This window comes from Amblyomma maculatum, chromosome 10, assembly GCF_055883805.1.
Source record: "Amblyomma maculatum isolate TAMU_Amacu chromosome 10, ASM5588380v1, whole genome shotgun sequence".
Classification (NCBI taxonomy): Eukaryota; Metazoa; Arthropoda; class Arachnida; order Ixodida; family Ixodidae; genus Amblyomma; species Amblyomma maculatum.
Window position 1 is genome coordinate 43,642,853 of NC_139353.1, and position 12,118 is coordinate 43,654,970.

Sequence of the window (12,118 nt, forward strand, 5' to 3'; positions counted from 1 at the left end):
CTTCTACCAAAGCACCATCTGCTGTGGCTTCCATGCAGAGCAAGCTAGGCCTAAGGACACCCTGCATGTATGTTGCCGGTACGCTGGTAGGCAGCACGTCGATGTAGGAAGCGTGCCACTAGTGTGGGTGCCCCATATCCATGCTTCTGGGTCACATATAAAACAATCTGTTGCTACATGTTTTATATGGTAGCGGAAATACATCAAACTATCTCGTGACCTCCTCAAGTCTGATATATCCAGAATCGAACATTTTTACAGATGCCAACAAGCATAGAAAAAATAAACACCATAAATAATTTCTTCTCGTGCACTGAATGTAGCCATCTGGCTTGGTTTGTAGAGTTTTGAGTCCCACAGTGGCTCAGGCTATGAAGGATGGCTATAGCGGAGGGCTCTAGAAAATTCGACCACCTGGGAACTGTTATTTAACAAGCACTGACATCATACAGGATACCTGTTTAGAAATGTTACCATACATGCTTCTAAAATGATTCTACGACCACATACCTGTTCAGGATAGTAGCTGCCATTGTGTGATGAAATGCCGTGAGATGGCTGCGAAGTAACTGTGACATGCTGTGGGCGTCCCTGTGAACATTTATGCCCTTTTCAGCTCTCACCACTGCCTTCACTACACTTTCGAGAGTAGGAAAAACGTAATTTTAGGTTATCGTGACTCAAACTCAATTGTACAATGCATATTTAAATACACCTAATTGGTATATATGTGACCTTAAGTGCAGTAAGACTTTGTTGATATGCTCCTGAGAGAAAAACATATCCATGAAAATGACTTGCTCCAAACTACTAAGGTGTTGAGGAAATGGCTCAAAAATGAAGTATAAACATTTACTGCCTATGTCACTTCCTAAAATGCTAGTCAAGAGCTTGTTGGCACAAGGTCTGGCGAGATTTTCTAGTGCTTAGCGTGAAAGAAATGCATGATAGTTTCCACCCATTCCAATATAATATTTGTAACAACAAATTACAGTAGCCGACTGATTTTTCTGACTCCCAATAATTCAGATCAGTGCGGTATTTCGGACTTCAGGAACCGGCACGCACCCCATAGGAGCGTGTACATTTTCACGACCAATATTTTGGACCCTACAGTGTCTAAAAGTTCGATTTTTCGGGCCAAATTTGGCACCACCAATACTGTGGAGATAATTTTTTGGCTGAAGTCTTTTTTTTTTTTTTGCCATGAAATAGATGCAAGCGAGCGATGTCACGAACAGCCCGGTTTAGCGCGGCCGTGAAAGCTTAAGCAATGCGAGTCATTCATACAAACTAGCTTGGCTCTGTGTGCGTGGCTAACATCGGAGGCAGTAGCAATAAGGGAATCCTCGGCCTTGCCATCGCAGTAGCCTAGAGCAAGCAATCGGACAGAAAAATGGAGCGTGAGCACCGTCCTCCGCAGCGTGCTCCGACTCTACAACCCCCTGTGGGGAAAAGCGGGGAGAGGGGGACAGCGCATTTAGTAGGCTCTCGTTCGGCTCTTTTTTTTTTTTCTTGTGAGCTCCACCTCGCAGTCTTTGCTACCGTTGTTAACCATGGAAACGGAAACTGAATGCTATGGCGATTACTGCTTCGCGCGGCGGCGTGCATTTCGTGGCATGACCTGCGCTTCACGTGAAGTGGCATGGACATGATGAAAGCATGACTGGCCGAGATATTCTAACTGGAGGGCTATAGTGGTGACAGCTTAGCATAATCTGGTTCTGCGGGGCACAATTGCGCATGCGGTGACCACTTTGAGCGAGTCACATGCTTCCTGACGGCGCACACGCCAACCGCGTTGGGACCAGTCAGCATGCCTGCATTGGCGCGCATGCTCGCCATCAGATCGCGCTGTCACGTGCGCATGGGCGGCGCGCGGAAGCTGATCATAGCAGCGAATTGCGCTATGTGATAACTCCCTATTATTGACTTATAACCGAAACATGGGGAGCGGCAAAGTTTGTGACATGTAAAGTAGATTTTTCGCAGAAAAGTGATTTTTTTCGAGGTCACTGATTTTTCTGACTATTAGATTATTCAGACTATTTCCCGGGTCCCGCTGAGTCCGGAAAAAAAAACGGTCGGCGACTGAAGGAAATAAATTTATAAGGAAATGAGATATTCTTCGGGCCCAGTTATCCTAGTTTCAAGGTTCAAAGTTTTCTCCAACTAAAACAAATACAGGATTCCATACAATCCCAATAAATATGGTGTAAGGATCATGTGGATATTGTGAAATACTGAGGTGAAGTCACTGGACGAGTAATTGGACAAGCAAATGATTCAAGCCAGACGCTCAAAAGGACCTTCACATGGTAGGTTTTCCTGGCTGTGACACTTTCTTTCAAAATGAGGAATCTCTCCAATGTTTTTGCATTAAAGGAGCACAGGCAACTAGTTTTTTCTGTTCATTGATCACGCTCCGATCATATGACCACATCTTGGGAAAAATTGATTTTCTTAACTGCAGTGGTAATTTTTCTTGCATAAGCACTCGTCATGTTGTATCATATTTGTCCCCTTTTGCTGCCGATGATATGGTGCCATAGTGTTTTGAATTCCGTGCATGAAGCGGCAACCATTGTCCCCCAAACCTTCATTGCCAAGGCATACATCCTTGTGTCGACAATCTTGTGTCGACAACTGACATGAACTCTAATCTATACTTCAACTGTCTAATTACTGTCCAACAGGTGAAATTTATTACATTTACATTAGTTTTTGGGAGACCATATTTGCTGACACACTATGCCATCAAGCTTGCTGATCATGTTTTCTAGCACTGTATCACATAAAAATGAGTGCATGCACTGACAGAAAAAATTCAAAGTGAAACTTTACCACAGCGTTACCAACAAAACCGTAGTGGAGTGTGCCACTTTGGACAACCACTTTCCACTCTGCTGAAAAAGCTGGATGCTGATAAGCCAGTGCTCAATGATGATAGAACAGCCTCTGAAATGCCTCTGTGTGCTTTGGAAAATTTATTGCAGCACTGCCTCTTTTCCAGAGCTTCAGCTCCAGTTGCCGTGGGCTATAACGTCACGGGACACTGCACAAGTCACATGCACTCACAGACGGGTTGCTGCTTTCGCAGTTACTTTGTGTGGAGGCACGTGAACTAAGACCGTCCTTTGATTTGCAGCATACGACAGAGTAGCAAATGCATCAGTGTGCTGAGAGCGCACGCTACTTGTGACTGTTCAGCGCACACAGCTTTGACATCAAAGCACCCAGAGACCGGAAGCCAAACTTTTAGGCATGAACAGTGCTGTAGTACATTACCAGTCTGTCTAAGGCATATATTCTCCAGTTCTGTTGATCGTAAGGTGTTATCATTAAAAAGCTAGACTTATCCCCGCCCATTTCACAGTAAATCTCATCAACTTTCACTGCTTAAGTGACTGATCCATTGATGCAGGAATAACAAAAGCACATAAGGTGAGTCAGGTCAGATAAAGCAGCAGAACAGACAACTTCTCTTATCCCCATCGTAACAGATGCCTGTGCCGAAAAATGCCTAACAAAGTGGCAGGCACTGAGCACATCGTAAGGCTGTTGTGTAACTCCTGGTGTTTTGAAGCTGAAGACAAACCTTTGAAACCAAAAAGCTATTGGAGGAAAAATTCTATTAAATATCAGTTTATAAGTTCATTCGTTTGCAGAGGCTGGGCCTCACCGTTGAAGCTCTCTCACAGCTCCACTCAATGCGCAAAGCCAATGCACCTGTAAACTACTGCTTACAGACAGAGCGCAACATTAGACACTCGGTGGCCATTACCCCACTGGAGATAATGAGGAAGTTTGTCAGATGCAAGCAGCGAAGCAAGGAAGCAACAGCTCACCTGTGCGTGCTGCAAGTGGTGGGGATGGCCTTGCATGTGGGCCGGCGATGGGCTTTCGGGAAGGAGCTCTTGCGTGTCGCCCCCTGACCTGTCCTGCTGGGGGTGACTCTGCTGGGGATGCATGTAGCCAGGGGTATACGCGTTTGGGTGGCTCTGAAGGTGGTCAGGTGGAATGCGCCCTCCCCCCATGGGATGCTGCGACTGCAACAGGCCCACCGAATCAGATCACGACAACTCGCAGTGTACTGGCTGCAGGTAGTCGTATTTTCATTTAAGGCAATCACTATAATCAATAGGGATTTAAAACAAAAGAGACTCTTGGGTGTGCCTTTCAAGATAAGCAAATAAACACTCTCCTGGATTCACTGAACAAGGCGCGTATATAAAAGCAATATGAAAGCTATAGATGGCACCAAGAGCTGGTAATTATGAAATGTCGCATATCAAGCCAAGCAGAGCTTGAACTGCAGTGAGGTTTCAAGGCATGGATGGCAGAGTGTGCAGTACAACAAAAGACAAATAAAGTTTGCAGGTTACAGAAAATGTTACGTAGATCCAGTGGTAGCATGTTTCCTCCCACAAGTCCATGACCGGAATAAATGATTATTTCTGCACTTGATGTCATGGCTGTTCACGTCGCGCGATGGTGCAATGTGACACCAGCCACGTAAAATCATAAGCTCCATTCCCTCCCATTGTCTCCTCAACTCCATGTTTGAAAGGTTAGAGGTCACCCAGAGGTTAGAGGTCACCCAATGGTCGAGGGTCAAGGCCATGACCTTGTGGTGTGACACCAAGGTAGTCCAAAAGTTACACTGAAGGACCTAGCTGTGGTGTGACTTCTAGCCATTTATGACCTCTAGGTCAGTAAAGGTCAAATTTAGCGCCACGCGAAGACCGGCTCTACCTAGTGTAGTGAAGCTTTCGTTTCAAAACCAAAGTGCTGGATCATCACGTGAATGTGGAGGCACTTCCAAAAGCAAATCAATTGCAGGGACTCACCTGTGGGTGCTGGCCCCTGGGCGGCTGCATTTGGTAGTGGCCGTAGGGGGGCAGTGTGTGGCCCTGAGAACCCGGGACAGTGTCGGGGAATGTGTCGTGCTCGGGCACGGGGGGCGGAAGACGGCTCATGTCCCGGTGGATCATGGGGGGGCTCTCCTTGCGCAGAGAGTTGGAGCGTGTCACCAACATGGGCCCTCCAGTTCTTGACGGCCCCCGAGACACTGGGCTTGTGCCTCCGGGAGTGCCACCCCTTACGATGGTCTGGGCAGTGATGGAGCACATGGCAGCATGACAATTTAGAATAAAAGCTTGCCACAGCACCGAAGCAGAGACGAAACACACACAAACTTTCACGCAGAAGTTGGGAATTTTTCGATCGACATACTACCCTGAGAAAAATGGAGAAATTGGCAATTTCAAGCAGGTGGCATTCGCTAATGAAGTCATCCATGTGTTGCCACTACATAAAAAATTTCCAGAGGTTAAAAACAAAGTTAGCCTGAATTGTTCCCATATATTAACATTTGAAAGTTGAATAGACCGTTACAGGAGCAGTCCACAGAATACGCTAAAAAGGAAGTAAGAATTACAAGCAGAAATGGCAAACATCAGACCTTAAGCAGCCTGATTAATGACCATACATTCTGTACACTGAGATATGACATTATGCAATAATTGAAAGCACATAAAAGGAAGAGCTCACCATTCAGGATTAAAAAAAAAAAAAGAAAAAAAAAAAGGGAGAAAGGAAAAGTGGACAATTACCACTGAATAATGCCAGATTCAGTGATAGCCGATGAACTATTTTAACTTCACTATACATCGGGGAAAGAGTTTGACAGTGGCGTCTATAGGGCACCTTGCAATTATTCAAACTTGCTCTTTAAACAGCACTTTTTTGGGTCCCTCTGAGCGGTTCCTGAGGCAGCCACCCTTAGATTGTGATTCCTATTTGCCTGCCATGCTCTCCTGCTTTCGTAATTAACCTCCTTTGGTTGGTCCCCATGGCAACTGCCCCCATCGCTACTGCTACACCACGAAACCTAGGGATCAGCAGCTCCTAACAGCAGCCGTTATAAAAGTACAGCATTGTGTCTAGACCAATGTGACGAATTTTACGCCTCAGGGAAATGTCGCTACCACTGGCATGGGAGAACATGAGGATGAAACGCGAGACTCACGTGCAGCTTCATGTCAAGTATCTCGGTGGGCGTGATGTTGGAAGGGTCGATGATGGGCTTCGGACGATCCTGGCCTGATCCAATCAGGCTGGCCCATTGTGGTGGCAGTCCAACAAAACGGCCCTCTCGTCGATCAAAGCCTGTGTGTACGCGGTGTTCGAAGTTGCTTGGCGCCGATATGATCGGCTTCTTTTTCTTCTTGGCAAACATCCTGGATGCCCGCTACTTTTTAGCTTTTCACGGGCCCAGGTGACTGCTGTTGCCACTGCAAATGCAAACAAAACATACTCAAATTTTATACTCCAGAAGTACACTGAGGCAGCTTCAATTAAAAGTCGAAAGCCACAGCTGGGACAAATGACCTGACATAAAGCACTCATGCTCTCCGAGAAAAAAAAAAAAAAAAAAGTCAAGCGGTAAATTTAATAATTCAAATTTTCCGAATAGTAACACACAAAGGAATTATGAAGTCAACAAAAAAGAGTTCAAGCAAATCTGACAGGAACTTAGCTGCACGCTTAAATTGTGGCAAAAACATTCATGGTTGTACAGCCACAACAGTTCGCAATTCATATAGATCACCTTCATAGTAATTTCGGACCACATATGGAATTAACAATGTTTTACTAGCCCAATGAATGAGGTTTTCTTTGGAAAAAAAAAAAAAAAAAAGAAAGACCTGAAAATTTCCTGCAGGGGGGATTCACAGTGAGGAAAAAGATATTCAGTAATTTGAAGAAAAGCAGGCTGGTGGAACAAATACCCCATCTCCAGTTTACATATTCAAAAGCACAGCACACATTTTTTTTTTTTTTATTGCAGGAGTTTGCATTATCAGAGCTGCACACCAAAACAAAGGTCAGCATTTATTACGTGAGGGAAAAATAAAAGTGGGCTCTTTTATGGACAAAGTAGGGGGTGTGTTCAATATGAGAACATGCTCATTATATGAGCAAATATGCCGATCTATGTAGTCTAGCAGCAAGACCTCTGCACACATTTGGTTTATTTTTTTTTTTTGTCAAGGTCTACTGTTCAAAAGCGACCCAGGCCATGTGGGACGCCATTGTGGTGTGCTCAAAGGAATTTCGACTATGTGGGGTTTTCTTAACATGCCCTAAGCATGCTTGGAGATAGAAAGTTCTGTGCTTGCAGTTCTGTTAATACTCAGCTAAAGTCACAAATTTTACGCAAGAACAAATAAAATTTTTGAGTATTTTATTATAAAACAAAGTTCTCGCATTCATCTGATACTTTTTGCTTAAGACGGTTTCTTACCACCCCCACTTTAGATGTGCTCAAAGATCAGCCACACATATTATGAACCAATGACATTTTTATAAAGTTCCAAATTCGCGTTTTCAGGGTGTTCCACAAGTGTGTACACCCGTAAATCTACAGCACGAGAAGCCCACGGATTATTTAGTGTATTATTCTCAGCGAGCACATAATTTTTACCATCCTAAACCTAAATTATAAAGTAATGCTACTACTACTACTACTACTGTTTATACTTGGCTGAGCATACCTACTGCATGTGAAGACTAAAATGGAAGCTACCATGGTATCAGAAACTATGTGCATGATGGCAATAATGTACCATGTCATACAGGCAACTAACATTTTTAACACCTTCACATTCCCTGTTCTGTATAACTGAACACCGTTAACAATGATTTCTCACTGGTTTAGCTAGTTTCCACACACGTTTAACATGTTTGCTGTCCAGTACTGGTCGAAATCACGCTTGCGGCAAGAAAATTGAGTGAGGCTGCAGAGAACCCCACAAGTGCTCTGCATGCGCGCGCCCTCTCAACATAAATGACGAAAGCATCAGCCCCTACAAAATACTAGCAAAGAAAACTGCTTGCTACTCTTGCAAGCGACTGCAAACAACGCAAGCGGTCTTCCCCCTTCCGGTTCGAGAGTGGCACGCTGCTACGGCGCAAAGAGCTCTCGCGCGCGGCGCCACGCCTTCCCCGTCCCATTGGCCAGTCAAAGCACGGAAATCAGACGAGGAGAGAGACCCACAGCCCCGAGGCCAAAGTCCGCGCACGTACGACCCTTGGTCAACGCTATCGGAAGAACCGCAGGCTCAGCAGGGGCGTCGTGCGGGGCGGAGGCCTGGACCAGAACACGCTCGCCTAGAGCTGCTACTAATTCCCGCTCGACTCGCAGCTGCGAGGGGCGCCAGCGGAATGGGACATTTGTTTGTGCGCCAAGCAAACAAACAGCCGGCGGCGCGGGGCCGCGTAGCCTTTATCGCGGGGCTCTCCGGGCTCTCTCGGCACTGAGTGCGGTTCCCTCCTGACAAGAGGCGGCAGCGTTCCAGTCATTTGTTTCTTCTTTCGCTCCCTTGGCACGGTACGCGTCCGCGCGACACGTCGAAGCGCGCGCTCGCGCTCAGCGGCGGCGGCGCCGGCAGGAGCCGCATTCCAGAAGGCGTAGTCTCGCAACTACCTTGCCTTTTGCTTTGATTGCTTGTTGCATGCTGTTCGCTTCTCTCTCCTGCTGCTGCCAGGGCGCCCCCCGTCAGCGTAAAACGCCCACGCCCAAACGGCAGCGGGCACGCGCGAGCAATTGCTAGGCAAACGGCATCCCCCTCCTCCCTGCTCCGATATGCACACATGCGTGCGAACGAACACACACAGATGTATGCGTTAGTTACGCGAGCCGAGCGAGGCCGAGATGGGCGGCACAAGTGGGGCGGAGGGCGTCGTGATTTACGGAAGCCGCCGACTCGGCGGCCCTGCTGCTCTCTACGGGCTCCAGTGCTCCGGCATCTACTCCTTATGCGTATCAGCGCTCGTCTTCAACGCGCATTCTAGAGAGAGACCACCGCTTTTTTCCGCGGTTTTGGTGTCATCGCCGCACACGTCTTACGGAGGGGGGCGCGGTTTCTTTACTCCCGAGTCTCATTACACGCCGGAGTCGATCATACGCATACGTTGGCACCCGTCGCAGCTTCTTCTGCGGCCGCGGGTTCGACAGCCGGGCACGGCGACGAAAAATTGGGGGGACGATCAGGCCTCGCCTCAAGTGTAGACCCGATAGTGCCTTCAACACCGCCTGTTCCCCATTCCATGAATTTCCTTTCTAATGATATAGCATTCCATTAGCATACAGTCCTACGGCAAAGCATACACTGGGCTTTTATAAACTCGATTTAACGAAGTGTAGGGGAGCTGCGAAATATTTCGTTAAATCGAGGGAGGAGTTTCTCGCTCACTTAATTCGACACAATCGATTGTTATACGGTGTCGCGGCATCAAGGAAGTACCGCAGCATCATATTTGGGAAGCGTAAATGCGGTGAAAATAAACTCGCCTTTTGAAAGAACATAACAGCGCAACTGTATAAAGAAAGTAACAAATTTCCCATAAAGACAGGTGTTAGGCAAGGAGACACAGTACTATTCACAGCTTGCTTAGAGGAAGTATTCAGAGACTTGGAATGGGAGCAGTAGGGATAAGGGTAGATGGAGAATACCTCAGTAATCTGCGATTTGCTGGTGACATTGCCTTGCTAAGCAACTCGGGGGATGAACTGCAAATAATGATTGATGACCTAGACAGGAAAAGTAGATAGGTAGGCTTGAAAATCAATATGCAGAAGACTAAGGTAATGTTCAACAGCATCGGGAAGGAGCAGCAGTTTACATTAGGTAGCGAAGTACTGGAAGTAGTAGGCGAATATGCCTACTTAGGACAGGTAGTAACCGCAGATCCGGACCATGAAAAAGAAATAACAAGGAGAATAAGATTGGGACGGAGCGCATTTGACAAGCACTCGCAGATTATGACTAGCAGCTTACCGGCATCGCTCAAGAGGAAAGTATACAACTGTTGCATCTTACCTGTACTCACCTATGGGGCTGAAACGTGGAGGCAAACAAAGAGGGTTCTACTTAAGCTGAGGACAACCCAGAGGGCTATGGAACGAAAAATGGTAGGGGTAACATTAAGAGATAGGAAGCGGGCAGAGTGGGTCAGAGAAATAACTCAAGTTACCGACATTCTAGTGGATATTAAGAAGAAGAAATGGGCACGGGCAGGGCATGTAATGCGAAGAGAGGATGGTCGCTGAGGGTAACAAACTGGATTCCAAGGGAAGGAAAGCGTAGCAGGGGGCGGCAGAAAGTTAGGTGGGCGGATGAGGTTAAGAAGTTCGCAGGGGTCAAGTGGATGCTGCAGCTAGCACAGAACCGGGTTAATTGGAGAAATATGGGAGAGGCCTTCGCCCTGCATTGGGTATAGTCAGATTGATGATGATGATGAACAGCGCAACTTAAACAAAGGCCCAGGAAAGCTGTACTGCTACTATCATCTTTAAATTCAATACCAACTTGTCCACTATGCTATCTTGCTACAATGAAATTTCGGCTCGCGCACCCACCGCCAGCGATAGCGCGTATGAACAGAAATTTTACCTCGGCGAGCAGGGTTCGACCAGGGGACTAAATTTCTTTCCCAGCAAAGACGTCGCTGATCTTTGTTTGGCCGCTATTTGTAAGCAATTTCTGCCCAGATTTCTCGCGCGTTCTTCCCTTATGTGTTCCGGCAAACTATCGTAGCAGATTAAGGGCGACCATAATTTGTCCCGGTGTTGGCATGCTGCACCGCTGCCGACACCGGGTCGACGGGCCGGCTTTTTATCACTGGCAAAAACCTCGCGAATTCAGATCAATATAACTCGCGTTTTGCACCACGCAGTTTGGTAGAAGCGGGACGTAGTTGCTGCACGATGTTATCGTTGGCTCGCAGTCAATACATTCTTGAGCGCTTTGAACAAAATAGACCAAACAGACCTTTTCATCTTCATTTTCAGCAAAAAGTTCGTTAAATCGGGACGGAGAGCGAAATTAGCTTCGTTATTTCGAGTTACTCAAAGCACTGGACCGTATGGGCGCCTGAGGAGGAATCGGGGTTATTTCGTTAAATCGAGACTTTTGCTAAATCGGGTTTCGTTAAATCGAGTTTAGTTGTACTGCGCGCTATCTGTACTGTGCAGCACAGTACGATGTGCTCTGCACCACCGAGTACAAACTAAGACAAATATTAGTCACCCTGAAGACAAAGCACTGCTCTGGCACAGGACACTTGCGTTTGCGAGTGTTCGCGGTTAAGTTCATGGTTAGCTCCACCATCCCGGCAACACCAAGACTCACGCTACAACGTTCCTCGCCTTTGTGCCAAGCGGTGTGAATATCGAGGGGGGACTACTGCTAAACCCGTTGACCTGTGGTGAACTGAGGCGTGTGAACGCCGCAGCGAATTTTGTGGAAAGAGGTAACACACACACGTACGACATTGGTAAAAGCATGCGGACACGGACAACAACGCTGCTGCATCCCCACGAAAGCGCGCATTGTTGGCATTCAGGTAGCGTTGTCGGGACGGTGATGGCACGAGGAGGCCGGAGACGTGGTTACGACTTGACACTCAAAATAGGAGGTAATAGACAAGGAAGGCAGAGGGCCACGAGGTGAACAACGAGAGATGGAAACTCCAGTCTTCCAAAACATGTCCAACAAACTGGAGAGGGGCAGGGGGCATTCGCGGTACTAGTGTGTGTGCGGAACTTGATAAGAATGCGGTGCGTTCGCTTTCCAATGAAAATAGGACAGAGAGCAGTCAGCAGAAAGATCACGGGGTGGCTAGCTGGCTGCTGTTCGACAAAGAGCACCTGGGCACGGCGCAACAGTAAGCAGAGCGCAGATGTTCGTCATGCACCCTTTCACGCTCTTCACCAACGAAAACAGCAAAAAAGTTTCATGCTACCCGGAAAATCCGGTTCGAGGCAGCAGCAACCTTGCATGCGACGGCCGCGTTTAAAGTTGCGAACCCTTACGTGAGAAATGTCAGCCCAACGCAACTACAGGACGAGCCACCGCTGACCGCTTTTCCCCGCTCCCAGCAAATACCGCGCACGGTGCGGGCGGCGACGTCTCCGCAGTCGCCTTTCACAAGACAACATGACGGGAAATGGTCACTTCGCAAGACGACGCTCGGACGGACGGGCACCCCCTTTGTTTCGAAACGCATGTTGCGTCGCCCAGCCGGCGGGTTGACGACACCACCGCGGCAC

The 12,118-nt window shown here is 47.5% G+C and overlaps 1 pseudogene across 1 annotated transcript in view; it reads right to left on the bottom strand.

Annotated features, from left to right (window-relative positions):
- The window catches only part of LOC146176293 (uncharacterized), a 57,883-nt pseudogene that overhangs the window by 32,793 nt on the left and 12,972 nt on the right, over nt 1-12,118 (bottom strand). The window contains exons 2-5 of the transcript XR_014701516.1: nt 6,032-6,296; nt 4,851-5,111; nt 3,849-4,049; nt 511-591 (exon numbers count right to left, since the gene is read on the bottom strand). The product of XR_014701516.1 is annotated as an uncharacterized LOC146176293 (transcript). The remainder of the gene's footprint in view (nt 1-510; nt 592-3,848; nt 4,050-4,850; nt 5,112-6,031; nt 6,297-12,118) is intronic.